At 30.7% G+C, this 20153-nt stretch overlaps 1 protein-coding gene across 2 annotated transcripts in view; it reads left to right on the top strand.

The window, feature by feature from the left end:
• Positions 1-11603: 11603 nt before the first annotated feature.
• LOC148310060 (prohormone-3-like) overlaps positions 11604-20153 on the top strand; it is a 50620-nt gene continuing 42070 nt past the window's right edge. For both annotated transcript variants that reach the window (XR_015837442.1, XM_088259077.1), the window contains exon 1: positions 11604-11713. The gene's annotated coding sequence lies outside the window, so the exon portion shown is untranslated. The remainder of the gene's footprint in view (positions 11714-20153) is intronic.

Below are 20153 nucleotides of genomic sequence, written 5' to 3'. Positions count from 1 at the left end.
TTTAAATTGAGCGACTGAAAAACAATCTGGATTGTTAAATTTCTTCAGTTAATCTTTTTTTTGTGATCGGTTATTACCGAATGATATATAATTCGTTCAAACAAATCATTCGCAGTAATTCATTTAGGGTAAATAGGGGTGTTATTGACACGGCCCAGTTATTGGCACCACAATTTTAACGACTTATATAATAGTATACATATTTTCCGATATTGGAATCATATTCATTTTACAGTGAAACCCCGCTTAACGCGAACGATATAATGTAATAAATTTCGTCGTTAAATAAAACAGCGTTATAAAAAACAGTTTTGATCGAAACAGCGTTAAAAAAAGTTTATATGTCATGGATATACTTATATTAACATACACTGTAATCTCATAATTTTTTTTTTTTATCTTGTAACGTGTAACTTGAGAATAAAACTTAACATAATTGTGTGACTTAGTTTCTGAATACGTGGTTTATGAAGAGATATTATTACTTGGATTATAAATTTGTATCCGTGAACACATTTCTTAAAAAAAGTGATAAATAAAATTTTATACATATACTTTTGTATAACAAAAAATTACATGGATGTTATGAATGGTTAGTTAACCTGTAGATGAATATTGACTAAACTAAATATGCTAAAAGTGCCAATAACTGGAATATTTCAACTGAATTTTTCATTTTTTAAATTTTGTTTGTATAGTTCGTTTTTTCATGAACAAAAAATATCGAATTAAAACTGAAAAATCTTGATGTTTTGTAAATAAATCATACTAAAATAATATGTAAAATATTTAAAAATGAAAACTAATAATTAATGTTAAAACAATTTTGGGAAAAATAATCACCCTGAAATGCATTTATTTATATATTAATTTACGACTAATTTTAAATGTAATTTTAATAATTTATTTATTTATTTTTTAGTTTTTAATGTATTTTAGTTTTGAGCGGCATACAAAGGGTTGAAATTTAATTTTAAATGTTTTTGTTTAATCAGCATAAAAAGGTTAAAATATGCACTGCAATAATCTAGTATTATCTTTTAATTTAAATGATTATTTAAAAAAAAAACTTTTCATTATAAAAAGTAGATAAAGAAAAAAAAATCTAAAAACATATTTCTACTTTATACTATGCATTTTAAAATAAAATAAATACCCTTTGGATGTCTATCAAAAAATAAAACCAGCAATCGACTGCCAGAAACGTATTTAGATTTTAAGTATTTATTTTATAAATAATTATAAAAAATAATTGTGACATTTAGCATAAAAATACGACATACCCATTTTGTGGTATTTACCAAGCATTAAATAAAAAAAATCACGAATTATATTTGAGAAAAATAGATAAAAATCACACATATCGCTCACTCTTTCAACAACGTCATTTATCAAAAATCGACAATTTTTAGTTGGGCATGTTTTCGGAATTCCCATAAAATGTTCTATATCCCAGCGAAAACGGCATATTTTTAACTTAATATTTACCCGCTACAGGGCAGAATGTGTTGTTTTTGCATTTTAAACAAAAGATATTATTTAATTATTATTTTTAACGATACAAAATATTTTTCAAATGGAGAAAAAATAGCCATATTTTACCTAAAAAGATTTGTTGCACAGTAAAAAAGTTCAATAAGTGGCTGTAATTTGTTTTGAATACATTTTATTATGTTTTTAAACTTTAAAAACGATATCTTGAAAAATAAAGTTTTTTTTTATATATGTGACGTTGTTGAAAGGAGTAAGCGATATGGTATATAACAACAATAAAGTGGAAATCCTAACAATTATAAATACGAAAAGTCTTTAAACAATAGAAATTCATAATAAATATATATAATAATAAACACATAACTAACGATATGACAATGACTAAAGCCTCCCCCCTATTGTCTATGTTTCCACTGATGAAAATTAAGAAACAGCTCCTACCCTCTCTTCAACCTTCAACGTCCCAAGGACAACTCTAAAATTTAGATTTAGCTTCAAATAAGGTGTTTGATAATGATGCTGAATGCATCGAAACACGTGTCAAAAAAGTTTTCTTTTAAAGTTATATTTACCAAAATAAATTTTGGTTAATTTTGATTTTTTTAAAAATGGATATGTCGGGTTTTGATACTAAAAGTCACAAGTATTAATTTGATAATTTATTTTTGTTGATGTTATTGATGTACTGTATAACGTATTCCTTTAACAATTTACTAATTTCAATCATAGATGTCGCCGACGAATTAACATGCTATTTTTTAACATCTCATAAAAGATGAAAAAAATGGAAGTCTGGGCATTTACGGGGCTGACGACCGTCATAGGCTGGTTTAAGTGATCACTTTACACACGTGTAACATTCACCAATTCTACCCATTATTGACAACCACACTCCTCAAATTCTTGGAAGCTCTATATGTATATGAATCAATTTTGAAACACTGTTCTTGAATCACTAAAACTTCACTAGAGACATCTATTGGTGAGATGAGAAGAAGCTTTTTATTAAGCAGAAACTCTTTTATTAAATAACTCCTGTAATTGGAGACAATCCAGATTTTGTGAACAAGTATTTGGACACACTCAAAATGTTGGGAAACTAACATGCAGTTGATCTTGTAGTTTGTAGTATAAATATAACTTTTCGAAATTTGAGTGATGTTTTTGTCAATCAGAGGTAGAATGGCGAATGTTATTATTTGAAGTGATTGCTTAAACCAGTCAATGACAGGTATTTAGCCCTGTAAATGTCCAGACTTAACATTCATTAAAAAGGGGAAGATTGACGCATGTTTCATATCAAGTTGAAACACCTTTCAAATTGACTTCCCTTACGTAGGGTGATATTCAGCCAGATATCCAGTGTCCGATATAATAAATCGTATTAATATCCATATTTCCATCTAAAATAGACTTCTTCGTCTTTGTAAAGAAGTATTTTTTTAAATAAATATAAATAACACCAAATTGGAGCTAATCCAGAATTTGCAAATAAAAGTTTGTACTTTTAATTTTTATATAAAATTTCAATTTTCCATGCAATTTCCCGTGATTTATAATGTATTTACTTAATATATTATTAGATTAAAACCAATATTTTTAGCTTTTCCGCTTTATTTTTATTTGACCAGCGACCGGGTTTCGTCGTTACCGACATCATCAGACTGGTCAACACCAGTCGGTAACGACGAAACCCGGTCGCTGGTCAAATAAAAATAAAGTAGAAAGGTAAAAATATTGGTTTTAATCTAATAATATATTAAAAATGCAATTCCATCACCAAGTGTCAGCGGATAATATAAATGTATTTATTTAAGAATTGTAACATTTTACAATTCGAAAAAAAAAATTACCGCACATTCGTCTGAGAGATCGCATCCCGACTGCATTCAGTATACCTTTATCCTTCTTTTGCCAACTCAATGCTTCACTTCCAAGCATTAGGGTTGGAATCAGAACTCCGTTGTGTCCTGCCTGTTAAGTAATATTATATTTCTTTTGAGGATACATATATTTGTTATATTATTTTTATCTAATTATATAATTTGTAAATATCTAATTTAATGTGAATTATGAAATAAATAACGCTTTTTAAAATAAAGGATATTTTATTATTACCAAAATTATATATACAGCTCGGCTGCCGTACTGGAGGTCCCGGGTTCGATGCCCGGGGGGGGGGGTCAAATAAATATAAGTGATTTTTTCACTCTTATAATTATTCAATATTACCCTGGACTGGTGCCTGAAGCGGAGGGCTGATCACCTTTCCTTCATGTGTTGACGATCAAGATAACACTGCGTTTATATGATGCAGTACCCTATGCACCATTGGGGTGCGGATAAAGGTTTGAATGAATAATATATATATATATATATATATATATATATATATATATATATATATATATATATATATATATATATATATATATATATATATATATATATATATATATATATATATATTTATATATATATATATATATAAATATATATATATATATATAAATATATATATATATATATATAAATATATATATATATATATATATATATATATATATATATATATATAAATATATATATATATATATATATATATATATATATATATATATATATATATATATATATATATATATATATATATATATATATATATATATATATATATATATATATATATATATATATATATATATATATATATATATATATATATATATATATATATATTGAAATTTACTTAACACTCTCCTTATCATTCACTTTGAGTAATACCACTTTAATGCGAACAATGAATGATAATGCCATATGCACATGTAATAGAGGACTTAAATTAGATTAATTAGAAATATTAGAAACTAAAAAGGCAATTAATAATATTTTACAAGTAATAAATACACAAGTACATGATTTTTCTAAAAGTCCGTTATTAAATATGTTTCCAATCACTCATCATCCCTGATCCCTTTTGACTGTGACTGCCAATCAACACAAAAGAATAAAGACACTTTAGATCTACCCAAGCTTCTTTGCCCAACCGTCAAAATATTTTGAAATGTTATTACAATAAGTAGATAGTGTTTTAGTATTAATCAGTCTTGATAAAGAAGCCGCTAGCTTCGAAACCGGTAGACATTATAATTAAGTTATAATAAAATATTTATAGTGATATGATAAGGAGAGATTTTATTTATTGTTTCGGCATTATCTTTGTGGTAAGACATATTACAATGATTAAAGAAAAAACTTGTTTTTTACCACTTGAGTTTTATTCAAGACTACATGATTCAGAAGTTAAACTTCCATCATTCAGGTCTGTTATTATACAGACCTGAATGATGGAAGTTTAACTTCTGAAACATGTAGTCTATAATAAAACTTAAGTGGTAAAAAACAAGTGTTTTCTTTAATCATTGATAAGGAGAGTGTTATATTACCAAACCACAAAGTTAACAATGCGTAAAATATGCAAAATATGAAATTTACTTATTTTTGCGATGGATATGAGGAAATATAACAGGATATTTTAAATATTTAGGGGCTAATAAAAGTTTTTTCAGGAATAACCATTATTTTTTCAAATTTCATCACCATCATTCTATAAAATATTTTCGGTAGCTATTTTTTCCATTTAAAAGACCACTCCCCGTGGATTTAAAAGCAAGAAAAACTTCACAAATTCTGAGCTGAAAGGTTTTTAATATTCACATCAGGTTTTATCGCGTTCAAGCAATTTGTTTAAAGAGTACTAACGAAAAGTATGTAGATTTTTGGAACGTGAGATATTCTTTAAATACAAGAATATTAAGTGAATTCAGTTTTTTTTAACCCGCAAAGCGTTTATTTTAGATGCTTGTCTGCAGGTAGGATAGTAAGGATAGGGTAAATGTGAAAAATACATCACAAACACCCAGACCAATTGAAAAAAATCTTTCTTGAATTCATTTTACAACTGGCGGGAATCGAACCCTCGACGCCAGTTTCGCAGTCAAGCGTCTACCCAACTACGCCACAGCGCGTGCCTAACACGTATTTCTGTAACTCTTTAATTCCATTCTATTTTACAACTTACAAAATAGGTTATTTTGCATGTTATAAAATGGAAATACACAGGATAACAGAAACGCGAGACATTGGTTAAATACGAAATTATTGACTGAATTCATACTTTATAACACGTGTTTCTGCAGCTCTTTGATTTTATTATATTTTATAACTTACGAAATAGGTTATTTTGCGTTATAAATTGCAAATAAACAAGATAACAGAATCGTGAGACATTGGTTGAATACGAAAATATTGAGTGAATTCAGACTTTATAACACGCAATCTTTATCTTTAATTTTATTCTATTTTATAACTCACAGGTTATTTTGCCTGTTATAAAATAAAAATACACAAGATAACAGAATCGTGAAACATTTTTTTAAATACGAAGATTTATATCGAATTTAGACTTTATAAAACGTATTTCTGCAACTGAAAATATATCTTTAAAAACGCTTTATTTCATAACTTACAAATTAGGTTATTCTCTACCAAACAATATGGCAGAACCGTACTCCCTTATGACTCCGAATGCTGGATGATGTATAATATCTACTCCAGGAAACTAGAAACTGCTGAAATACGAATGCTTAGGCGGTCGGCTGGAATAAACTTTATAGATAAAATTAAAAATTCACGCATTCGTAGAAGCCTGGCTGTAACAGGCATCAATAGTAAGGTAGAGGAAAGGTAATTGAGATGGTATGGGCACATAGGACGTAGAGAAACTGATCATATTGTGAATCAAGCAACCGCCATGGATCTTCCTCGAAAGACATCTAGAGGTGACCAAAGAATTCATGGATGCTGCAGAAAGGTAACATGATTCGAAGGCATGGCCTAGGTGACGTTGTCCATGATAGAAGGACCTACAGCCTGAGAACGAGGAGAGCTGATCCCAACAGTCTACAAAGACGATAAGTTGAGATGGAGAAAGGAAGAAGAAATAGTTACGTATACATTTCCTTCAACATCACCTTTTTAATTTATGTTCCATTAAACTAGGGTAGACCCTTCTTAAGTATCTATCATGGAACGTACGCCACTGTTTTTTTTATGTATTTTATTCAGTTATTTTTCTGTTTGCATTAAAAATACTTACAAAGAAATAAAAACTATTGAAAAACAAAATCCTCCGTCCTTTGTACGTTTACGAGTATGTAAATGCAACGGGGTAGTTTAGTTCAGAATAAATAATATTAATTACGTTTATAACTCTTTGCCTCGAGAGGGTTGTTTGAATATTTACTGGACGGGGGTATTATTACAATCCAGATATGGAGGATTCATTAGTTAATTAGTGTAAATGAAATATTTCAACTACAACATTTTGAGTGTGTCCAAATACTTGTCCAAATATCTAGATTATCTCCAATTATACGAGTTATTTTTCATATTAAAATGAAAAATAACTCCTATAATTGGTGATAATCCAGATTTGTGAACAAGCATTTGGACACACTCAAAATGTTGTAAATAAATTAACTGGTCAAATTATAAGCTAAAATAATAAAAATGAAAATGATATTTTCTGGCGTTTCTCATGTGTGTGATTATAATCCAGGATTCGGACCTCACATACTGAAATAAGAGTTTCTGCTCAGTAAAAAGCTTCTTTGTAAGATGAAGAAGAATATAAAAGTCTGGGCATTTACGGGGCTGACGACCGTCATAGGCTGGTTTAAGTGATCACTTTACACACGTGTAATATTCACCCATTTTACCCATTATTGACAATTACACTACTCAAATTCTTGGAAGTTCTATATATATATATATATATATATATATATATATATATATATATATATATATATATATATATATATATATATATATATATATATATATATATATATATATATATATATGTATATATATAAATATATATATATATATATATATATATATATATATATATATATATATATATATATATATATATATATATATATATATATATATATATATATATATATATATATATATATATATATATATATATATATATATATATATAGATGAACCAATTTTGAAACATTGTTCTTGAATCACTAGAACTTCACTATAGACATCTATTGGTGAGATGGAAAGAAGTTTTTTATTGAGCAGAAACTCTTTTATTAGTTTGTGAGGTCCGAATCCTGGATTATAATCACACAGATGATATGGATGTCTAGTGATTCAAGAATAATGTTTCAAAATTGGTTCATATATATATAGATATAGTCCGCCTCCGTAGTGTAATGGTCAGCACACTCGCCTACCGTTCTGAAGGTCCCGGGTTCGATTCCCAGGGGGGTCAAATAAATATAAGTGATTTTTTCACTCTAATATTTATTCCGTTTATCCTGGACTGGTATCTGAAGCGGAGGGCTGATCACCTTTCCTTCATGTGTTAACGATCAAGATAACACTGCGTTTATATGATGCAGTGCCCTATGCATCATTGGGGTGCGGATAAGGGTTTGAAAAATATGTAAATATTGTGATTTAAATAGATGTTTACAAATAAAAAAAAGGTATTCTAATCTATGTCCTCTTTTTTAATCCATATAAAATGCTTTCACAAATAATATAATTATGTTATAAATACAAGAATACGGAAAGCTTCATCAGGTATTCTTCCGGCATTCGTTTGGATTTAGCGAGTTATCCGTATTGAGTTAAAAAGTTTTATCTCGGCCTTCAAACGGTTAATCCCAACTCCACAATATGTGAGAGTTCTGTAAAGTGATTTAGCTAAGTTTGGAGATGATCCATTGTGTAAGGAAATGGATTTGAACTTGCCCTGAAGGATAATTAAGTTATAATTTATATTTGATTTATATTTGAACTTTGTGATTTTCCATTATATAAATAAATGTAACTTTACAACATTTTGAGGGTGTCCAAATACTTGTTCACAAAATTTGGATTATATAAAAGTTTCTGTTTAGTTAAAGCTTTTTTACATCTCACCAATAGATGTCTCTCGTGAAGTTCTAGTGATTCAAGAACAAGGTTTCTAAATTGGTTCATATATAAAGAACTTCCAAGAATTTGAATAGTGTGGTTGTCAATAATGTTACACGTGTGTAAAGTGATCACTTAAACCAGCCTATGACGGTCGTCTGCCCTGTAAATGCCTAGACTTCCATATTCTTCTTCGTCTTTGATGTAAATGTCAAAAATGTATACGTCAAAAAATAATATGAAATGTAACTTTCAAAATCACTGTATGTCACTTTATAGTGATTTTAAAACAAAGTTACATTTTATTTATTGCAACTGCATACAGTTGGTACAATTCCATATTGAATTGTTGGGTAATGTATAAATTAATATATGAATTGTTGGGAAATAGTCCACATTTGTGACCAAGTATTTGGACACACTCAAAATGTTGGAAATGATTCAACAACAAAAAAAAAACTAGCAGAATTCATCTGGACCCTTCTTGCTACAATCAGGACTTATCCCTGGTCTGGGAATAAACATATGTTTGCAATGAAGAGAAAAACAGGATGGCAAAATAAATTAGATGGAATTAATGAAATCTGTTGGGAAACTGAGCGAGAGAAATAATAACAGAGAGGAAAATGTGGGTGGCAACGTGTTGTTATACAAGCTTTACTCTATTATAGCCCGTCCCATACGTCTGTGCCATTGGAAAAATTGATCTAGTATATTATTTACTGATTCGGCATTAACTTTGTGGAATGACAAGATGATTATTAAAAAAAAACACTTGTTTTAAACCACTTAATGAGTTTTATTTCATTGAACACGACTAGTTTCGAAAATAAACAGATGTCTTCATCTACAGGTGAAAAATTTCGCTTGTTAGTTTTAATTTTTATCCGTAGATGAAAACATCCGTTAGTTTTAGAAACTAGCCGTGTTTAATAAAATAAAACTTATTAAGTGGTTTCACAAGTTTATAAAATTAATTAACTTTGTTTTATTATTTCGAGAAATAAAAATACTTTGTGTTCTAATCCACTCACATTTTTACTAACCAACTAGTTTCGGCAACAACCTGTTGTCCACTTCAGGGTTTAATTTATTACTAAATGTTTACTAAATGTTAAATTTATTACGTAATAAATTAAACCCTGAAGAGGGCAACAGGTTGTTGCCGAAATGTGAGTGGATCAGAACACAAAGTATTTTTGTTTCTCGAAATAATATATCAATATGATCCACAAAGTTAATGCTTTAAATATTCAAAACATAACTTTGTTTTCACCACTTTTTTTACTAAAACAACTTAACCTACCGGTTTCAACAAGAACCTTGTCATCATCAGGGTTTATTTTAATTACTCTCATCAAAAACTTCCACACACTCCGTAAAAATCGTAAATGTTATTTTTATTTAGCGTCCAGTGTAATATTGAATAAATATCAGAGTGAAAAAATCACTTATATTTATTTGCCCCCCCCCTGGGAATCGAATCCGGGACCTCCAGTACGGTAGTCAAGCGTGCTGAGCATTACACTACGGAGGCAGAAATAGCGGCGGAAAATGTTTTTTTTTCACTGATTTGTTGATTTCACACGAAAGTATCTTTATAATATGATCTACCCACGGACGAAGGTGTGGCTCAAACCCCGGCTGATATACGAATATAAAATATTCTTAACCCCTCAAGATGGGTTAAAATATTTTGTGATTGAGTTTTTTTATATAAATAGAAATATTTGTGTTTTTATTAAATACAAAAATTCTTCAATTTGATAATATTTCTGTGACCCTAAGCGGCTCCTAAGCGGAACCGATAAACTCTGACTCAAGAGTCCGCGACACTAACCATGGGAACACAAACCAGCACTTTTCCGCCTTGCGCGCTGGCACTGTTTGACATGACAGGCTATAACTAAACAGTGGGTAGTATAGTATAGTAAGCAGAGCGGTACACCAAAGCGTGTCTAGTGTTTGTAACGTAAACTCTATAAAGTAAACCGTAGATAGCGCAATATGTATTGCCGTTCCTCTCTTATGCGTGGGGGTCAACATAAATCTCTCCCGCTCCCACGCTCGAATCCGACCTAGGTGCGGTGGAAAGAGAGGAAGTTTGGTGGGCAAGTGATAACAGTGTCAAAGGTTAATTAAACTAACTAACACACCACTTTCCGTAGGGGTAGGCAGAGAGAATAGAGCGCCACACCAATCTGACTTTGCAATCAATATCTGGCTCTTCGCTGTCATGCTGCATCTCATCATAAATGTACATTTTTAAACGATAAATTACCGAAATATTTTAGGATAAAATAGTATTAAACAAAAATTTTCATGAAAATATTACTGGAAATAAGGATAAAATAAGACTGCCATTGTTGAAAAAAAACCGAGAAACAAAATTTTGTACATTTTGATACAGTTTTGATCAAGGTGTGCGATACATATCGCTCACACTTTTCAACAATGTCATAAATAAAAAATCGTCAATTTTCAGATGTGCGTGTTTTCAAAATGCCTATAAAATGTTCTATATCCCAGCAAATAGGCATATTTTTAACTTAATATTTACCCGCTACAGGGCAGAAAGTGTTGATTTGCATTTTGAAGAAAGTTATTGTTTAATTATTTTTTTTAATATCCTAAATATTTTTCAAATGGAAAAAAGCATTCAGGTTTTACCTGAAAAGATCTGTTGCACAGTAAAAAGTTCAATAAGTGGTTTGATATTTATTTTTAATACATTTTATTATATTTTTAGACTTTAAAAACGATCTCCTGAAAAATCAAATTAATTGATAAATGATGTTGTTGAAAGGAGTGAGCGATATGATAACATGTTGAGCGTTTCGTCTTATGAAGACATTATCAAACAAGAGTGTTTGATAATGTCTCAATAAGACGAAACGCCAAGTAAAGAAATCCAAATTTGTGACCAAGTATTTGACACATTCAAATTGTGAATATATCCAATTTGCATCCGTCTGAAAAAGTGGCGTAGTTACCTAATTCATAAGGCCACGCCGATTGTGGCTGGGGTAGGTATTCGCTTTATTCACTGCGCATGCGCCAGGAACCATCCCTTATAGATCGGTCCGGCCTCTGACGACAAGTCTACGCACAGCCTTCAGAGGACACAGACGCGTCCACAGCAGAGCCCGAATACAACCCCTACTGAAAAAACCCCACTGAAATTCCTGAAACTTCAGCGAGCTTTGAGGTTAGTGACCAACAAGTTTTTAATCTGAGAAATATAACTGAAAATATCAGAAAAATGTCTTTTCAAATGTTTTTTTGGACACGGACGCGTCCACAGCAGAGCCTAAAAACAAACCCCATTGAAATATCCTACTGAAATACTGAAACTTCAGCGGGCTTTGAGGTTAGTGACCAACAAGTTTTTAAAATGAGAAAAATAATGAAAAATATCACTAAAATACATTAAAAAAATGTTTTTTTTTTATATAATGATGTATATATTGCTAGTATGAATTATACAACAATATTTTTTTGTGTATCTTTATAACGTTCGCTTTGTGATAGGGTGTTTTTATTTATTCTACTGCTCACCTCTGTAATGTGGTGGCCAGCGTATTTGGCTACCATGCTGGAGGTCATGGGTTCAATTCCCAAAAAGGTCAAAATAAATATAGATGATTTTCAATATTTTATTTGTTTAATAACACCCTGGACTGGCACAAGAAGCGCAGGGCTAAACCTCGCCTTCATGCAATTAAGGATCAAGATAACACTGCGTTATTACGATGCAGTGCCCTATGCACCATTCAGTGCGTTTAAGGGTTAAAATTAAATCAAAATAAATAACTAGATTTACCATCACGCCGTTTCTCTGCAAGGGTAAGCAGAGAAGATGGATATTATCTGTCCTAACATATACTACACATCCATTTATTTTATTATTTAATAAATAATTTAGGCTCTGATTGATCCGATTGCGCCAAGTTTTTTTAGGACATCTTCGTACTATTCTTTTTGATAATAGTCAATACTCGTAGTTCAGCCTTACACTCTTTTCAAATATCCTCATTTTTAATTCTGTCATGCAACGAATTTCCGCATGATGATGTCGATTACGGCGAAACCCGGTTGCTGATCAAATAAAATTCACGTGAAAAAACTACATAGTTGTTATTGAATTATTTAATAATAATAATGTTAAAAAGGGTCAGAAGAAAAGTATGAAAATAGGAGATGCATGTTTGTGGCAGAGGCGAAGATTGTTAAACAAAGTAATCTGTCTTTGTGTGGCGTTCTATCCTCACTGTCCTCCTCCTGTCCCTGCGGAGAGTGATGTGATAGTTAGTTAGTTCAAAGTTTATTTCTAAGTTAGTTCGTATATATAAACTAAGTAATTAACGAAAACGGCGCCATATAAATTGTCCAATAAATAATAAAACCTATTTTTTTTCATTTAATCCGTAAATATACTTCTTCAAACCCATATTCGCACCCCTATGGTGCATAGGGTACTGCATCATATAAACGCAGTGTTATATTGATATATCCGCTTCAGATCTGGTAACTGAATTTTGAAGAACAAACTGAACTTCCAAGAATTTGATTAGTGTGGTTGTCAATCATGGGCAGAATTGGTGAATGTTACACGTATGTAAAGTGATCACTTAAACCAGCCTATGACGGTCGTGAGCCCCTTAAATGCCCAGACTTCCATATTCTTTTAGATCTATGTTGAGATGTAAAAAATAATATGAAAAATAACTCCTACAATTGGAGATTATCTAAATTTGTGAACGAGTATTTGGACACATTCAAAATGTTGTTAATAAATTATCTGGTCAAATTAAATGCTAAAAATTAAAATTAAAATTTAAAACATATTTTCTGGCGTTTCTCATGTACTTGTGTGATTATAATCCAGGATTCGGACCTCAAATACAAATATTAGAGTTTCTGCTCAGTAAAAAAGCTTCTTCATCCTCACCAATAGATGTCTCTAATGAAAATTCTAGTCATTCATATAACACAACTTCTACAAATATAAATAAACAAAAAGTATATAAAATACATTACGCCTAGTTTTCAGGCGTATAAGACGCTATCTACATGGAATTTTCGAAATGAACTGAACTCCTAAAACGCTAACTACTTAATTTTGACAAAGCATAAAATTTTAAAACGATTTAATACAATATTTTATCGTGTTTTTGAATGTTTAATACTATAGTTTAGAATTTCAGATAAAACCGTTAAATTATAAATAAAAAATATGTTGAAAAAATCTTCTAAGCTCTCTCCTGTAACAGATTTGCAGATAGAGTACTTTACGTAGGGGCCGTCGATATGAAACCATATTGAAACCTGGACGGCTCTTTAAACACGTAAAAAGTGATAATATTGACATTCACTTATTTTTTTTAAATAACTAAAAAAATACAACGTTCCTATTATTAAGATTCTTTTCAAGGTTCAAATAATTTGGTTATGCCAGCAAATATGTATTATTTTATTTTATTATATTTTTATTTTATTTATTTATTGAACGGCTGAAGCCTTTAAGATAATACATATGTATAATACATATACACAGTAATCTAATACAAAAATAAAATAAAAATACACTAATGAATACACTAATAGAGAAACAAAAAAAGTCTTGTAACAAGTAGACTTATAACATAAAATCATAATTTAAAAAATAAAATAACAAGTAGTAAGCACTAGTAAATATGTCTCCTTCACACACTATCGGCGAGCGGTAAGAGAGAGTGAAACACAACGTTTAAATTTATCCATTATAACATGGAGAAGAAATGCTGAGAAAGTACAGATTTCAAGGAGGATAACAATATATTAAATAAATCTATACTTTCAAAAGCATTGGCTAACATGTGAAGCCGCGGAATCGGAGAGAACATGGCATAGTTTGCATTATGTACAAATACTGCAAATACAGATTTTTGCCTAGTACCTCTTATTATAATTAAAAATCAATCAATCGATACAATGACAGCAAAACAGACTAATAAATTAATACTAGATTACGTTTATACATTATTACATGTAAGCAAGTTTACCCTTCGTAATCAGAATGTTATCGACCAAAAGATCAAGGAATTATAATCGTCCAGGAATTTATTACATTTGTTTAAAAGAAGGACATTGTAGTATGTATATATCACAGGTAAGTAAGGGTTGAACAATGATCCATGTAATCCTTTGTACAATTAACCAGAGGCTATTAAGTACAGGTCCATTATCCTTCAGGACGCACTCCGTTATTCTGTCACTAAGGGTAGGTACTTAATTAATTAATTCAGGTACTAAATTCCACCCCGCCTAAAGGTAATCTGTCTAATTATAAACAAAGGCATCACAACCCCTAGCTGTAAATGTAACCCGTTAAGGGTAACAGGTATAGGACGTATTTATTTATTTAAACTTCATGTACTGAAAATGAGTAAGTACGTTGGCGAGCTTTTTGCTAAAAAGCAATATCTTCAAACATACCAAAAACAGACTAGCGATATTGATCGAAACGTTTGATACCATATAAAGCTGTTTGCAATCAGAGGGTAGATAGTACTTAAACATTAAAAAAAACATATATTATAAATTAACATTTTAAAAAAATATATAAATTACAAAAGATGATAATAAGGAAGGCAAAGGAAAAATTGAGTTTAGGGAAAGAGGTAGAGGGAAAATCTAAGGGAGAAGGTTTGGTGGACAGTTAGGATTCTAATGATAAATAGTAATGTCTCAGACGTTTCTTAAAAGTTATTAGAGAAGGTGCATTTGTTTACGCGGAGAGGTAATTCATTCCATAGTCTGGCCGCTTGGACAGAGCAGGAATTACTGAAGAATGATGTGTTATGGCGAGGAATGGAAAGTGTTTTTTCTTGGGAAGAGCGAAGTGATAGGCCATGATCTGAGAGGTATATTAAATTTTCAGCCTGATATTAAGGTGCACTGGGGTTGTGAAGAATATGAGCGTGAGAGATTGAAGATTTGTGCGCTGGTTGAAGCGAGTCATTTTAATTTAGCCATTATTTAAACCCCATTTATGGAAAGGAAGCATGAAGTTGGCAAAAGAAGGATAAAAGTAGACTTAATGCAGACGAAATGCAATTTTTTAGTGAGGCGAAACCATGTTTGATAGATGTTTCAATGATGATATAAGGAAACACAACATTTCGAGTGTGTCCAAATACTTCAAAAATCTGACATCTGTAATTATAGGACTTATTTTTCGTTGTTGGGTAATATATCTAAAATAAAACAAAGTTTTTGTTGGATTGAATTCTACATTTATTTATGTATATTTATGTTTAGTCTTCTTAGGACATTATCAAACACTCTGTGTTTGATAATGTCCCAAGAAGTGTGATAGTCATAACACCGAGTGTTTAATAATGTTCTAAGAAGACGAAACGCGTCACGTATTAAGATATACATAAATAAATGTAGAATTAAATAAAAAAAAACCTTGTTTTATTTTGGATATATTAGCCAACAATTCAATATGGAATTCTACCAACTGTCTGCAGTTATAATAAATAACTAATTTTATTATATTATTTTTTGACATCTCAACAAAGATGAAGAAGAATATGGAAGTCTGGGCATTTGCCTCGTCGACCTTCTATAAGGTGCAATAGCTCGGACTTCTCTCCTCTTAGCACATGTTCCAGAAAGGAAAAGATGATCATTCATTATAGGGTGATTTATTTATATTTTTTGAATTTGTATTCATCCATTCATTCAAGCCCTTATCCGTACCCCAACGGTGCATAGGACACTGCATCATATAAACGCAGTGTTATCTTGATCGTTAACGCATGAAGGACAGGTGATCAGCCCTCTGCTTCAGGTACCAACCAGTCCAGGGTAATATTGAATAAATATGAGTAAAAAAAAAATATAAATATATTTTGTATTTTTTCAAAAGGATTTTTTTCATACTTATTTCAAATAAATCAATTCACCCACTGAACTCGGTCTAACACCGAATTCGATTACAATTGGAAAATTTCCAAATTCCATTTATTTCAACTGGAATTTTATTTTGCTTTTACGAGGGATTCAATTTCCAATACGCCCTTTTTAACCTTTACAAAACGCCTACACATTTACTTGGGACAAAAATTCTAATGGAATACAATACCTACGAAAACCTGGATTTAGCCCGGATAGATTACCTGGATAGATTTAACACGGGTTTTCGATTTTTTTGTGATTTCGTTCACTCCTATCAACAACGTCATATATCAAAAAACTTGCTTTTTCAGAAGATCGTTTTTAAAGTTTAAAAATACAATACAATGTATTAAAAATAAATATCAAGCCACTTATTTAACTTTTTACTGTGCAACAGGTCTTTTAAAGTAAAACCTGAAGGTTTTTTTCTCCATTTAAAATTTTTTAGTATATTTAAAAAAATAATTAAACAATATATTTTCCTCAAAATGCAAAGACAACACTTTCTGCCCTGTAGCTGGTAAATATTAAGTTAAAAATATGCCGTTTTTGCTGGGATATAGTACATTTTCTGGACATTAAAAAAACACTACTAAACTGTACTACTGAAAATTGACGATATTTGATTTATGGCATTCTTGAAAGGAGTGAACGATTTGTATTTATAACGAAGAAAAGCTTATTTTTCAATATAAAATAGTGATTAATGAAAAAAATTCAATCCGTAAAATGTTACCTGGATTTAAAGAAAACGATTTATCGTAATATTAGGGCTTAAGAAAATCATCAATACGTTTTATATTTCACCACAAAAATTTGAAAAAAATTCGTTTAGAGAAAATTAAGTTACGATTTATCGTATTTTGGGCATTAAAAAAAGCGTCAATATCTTTTATATTTCACCGCAAAAATTATTCCGAATTTTCTTTTAGAACTTTTGAAATATGTGGGTGTATTATTATTACTGGTGTTTTCTAAAGAAAATTCTGCGAATGCTCGAATTCAGCTTTTGTGAAAGCTCCTACGGAAATTAAGTTTCGTCGTAAAAAACGGAGAGATTAGGGTAATCAGGTTCGCGAATGGCTGAATTTTGATGGTCTTAAAAAGCTCTGGGAATTTAAACTTATATGAACTTTTCAACTTAGTTCATATTAGTGTGAAATTTGCTTCAAGTTAGTTCATCCAGCTAATAAGATTTTAAATATTACATAACGTTACCCAGGTCGGCCGTCCAAACTCAAAACACAGTAAGGGACATTTTTTTGTAGTATGTTTTTTTTGCATTTTTGGACTAAGTAGATTCTACTTAGTCCAAAAATGCAAAAAAAAACGTACTACAAAAAAATATCCCTTACTGTGTTTTAAGTTTGGACAGCCGAGGTATGCTTGTGATTAAAATTCGTGCGTTATTTCGAATAATATTAATAATTTTATAATAAAATAACAACTAATTATACTTATAACCCTTATCCGCACTTAATGGCGCATAGGGCACTGCATCAAATTGACACAGTGTTATCTTGATCATTACTTACATGAAGGCAAAGTGATCACTATTGCGCTTCAGGAACCAGTCCAGGGTAATATTAAATAAATATTACAGTGTTAAATCACTAATATTTATTTTCACCCCCCCCCCCTGGAAATCGAACCCGGGACCTCCAGCACGGTAGCTAAACATGCTGACCATTACACCACGGAGGCGGACAAAAAATATCAAATACCTATGTATATAGTTTCATTAATTGATTTGGCAGTCACATAGTGGTAAAATCCATACATTTTTTATTTAAATTTACTTTTTTGATTTAAGTTTTACATAGTAAATATCACTATTTCTTAAAATCTATGGTGATACGTTTTTACGATGCATTTTACATCATTTTAAAACACCGTATGGGTAATGCATCCAAACACGTGTCTCAATAGATTTTAAGGAATAAATGTATTTACTAAGTAAAATAAAAATCAAGAAAGGATAGATTTAGAATCTATTAATGAAATAAATTTACTTGGTTAATACAAATATTTCTTTTATGTATTGAATGTTTAAATCAAACACTGATTTTATGAGTCTACTAAATAGTATTCTATTGTTTAAAAGAAAACAAAAAAAAATAAACTAGTGACAATCGTTTCTCCTTCTTGTGGCATTTTCAAACGAATGTCAATGCCATAACAAGGCTTTTTTTAAACATACTGTCTTCAATAACTTCATTAATTGATTCAGCAGTCACTTTGTGGTAATATCTATACATTTTAAATCTAAGTTTTACTAAACAAAAAGCTAACCAATTTTGATTATTATGAAGCAAAATAGGATAACTTGCTTTCATTATCCATAAATTCTGTGAATTCACATTGAATAGTAGCTTTCAATCACTGTTACTGCCAATCTAAATAAATACAAATTTTGAAAACCACTCTCTTGCAAAGCAATTGTTTTATGAATACAATAACGAAAATTATAACAAAATGTGGAACAAAATTGTATGGAGATTTTGCTGTCAATTTACTTGTAATATCTTTCAATGTCCTAGTCACTGGTAATCAAAATAAATACAAGTTTGTAAAACCACCACCTATTTTTTTAGAAGTGCCCCAGTGTAGGCAGTGAAAGGAATTAGTTAGTTCAGTTGCTTACCTAGATCCGATTCCAGCCCGACGTTGGCCGGTACACAGACGCGTCCACAACCCCGACCACGGTAGACACACGAAACAGTTCCAAGGCATTTGCAGAAAATGTTCACTCATCACATTTCCAACTCAACCATTATTCATCAACTTTTTATCACGGATCACTTTCACAAGTTACATAAACCTATCAAAAAAGAAATAGCACTAACTCACCTAGCACAAGTCCTAACCACGATACAAAAAGTCAACGACACACTGCGGTATATTACATAAAAACAACACCCTTATGATGCAACACCTGTGATTGAGATAGGATAAAGAACACCAGGATAAGAGAAATATGCGAGATCGAAGATGTCGTTAGGTGGGGAAGGCAACGAAGGAGACAATGGTATGCGCGTGTGAGGAGAATGGAACCATCCAGAATCCCCCACAAATTAAAGAGATGGAATGACAGCTGGAAATCGATAACGCAGGATGCATATTAATCCCTCTTAAAAACAGGAAGATAAAGAAGACCTTTGATCAAAAGCAATCACAGATTCACGATTTTCAAATATATTGAAAGATGTCCCACCGCATTCCCAGATCTGATACAGAAGCATTTCGGCTTCCTGACAGGCCTTTTCAAAAAAAGAGTGTTTACTTCTCTTGCGAAGTCTTTTTTATTTTGTCCCAGGAACTATGTTGTAAAATTTACACAAAATGTGCAACAAAATTGTATCCCGATAATACAATGTAATAAAAATAAATATCAAGCCACTTATTGAACTTTTTACTGTGCAACAGATCTTTTTAGGTAAAACCTGAATGTTTTTTCTCCATTTGAAAAACGTTTAGGATATTTAAAAAAATAATTAAACAATACCTTTTCATCAAAATGCAAAAACAACACTTTCTGCCCTGTAGCGGGTAAATATTAAGTTAAAAATATGCCGCGTTTGCTGGGATATAGTACATTTTCCGGGCATTCCGAAAACACGCACAACTGAAAACGATTTTTGATATATGACGTTGTTGAAAGGAGTGAGCGATATGTTGATCTCTTCGAAGTTACTTTGAAG

Source organism: Brachycentrus maculatus, unplaced genomic scaffold, assembly GCF_059751285.1.
Source record: "Brachycentrus maculatus isolate JH-2025_06_01 unplaced genomic scaffold, ASM5975128v1 h1tg000109l, whole genome shotgun sequence".
NCBI lineage: Eukaryota > Metazoa > Arthropoda > Insecta > Trichoptera > Brachycentridae > Brachycentrus > Brachycentrus maculatus.
The sequence above is the reverse complement of the archived record's forward strand: the minus strand, read 5'-3'. Positions and strand labels throughout refer to the sequence as shown.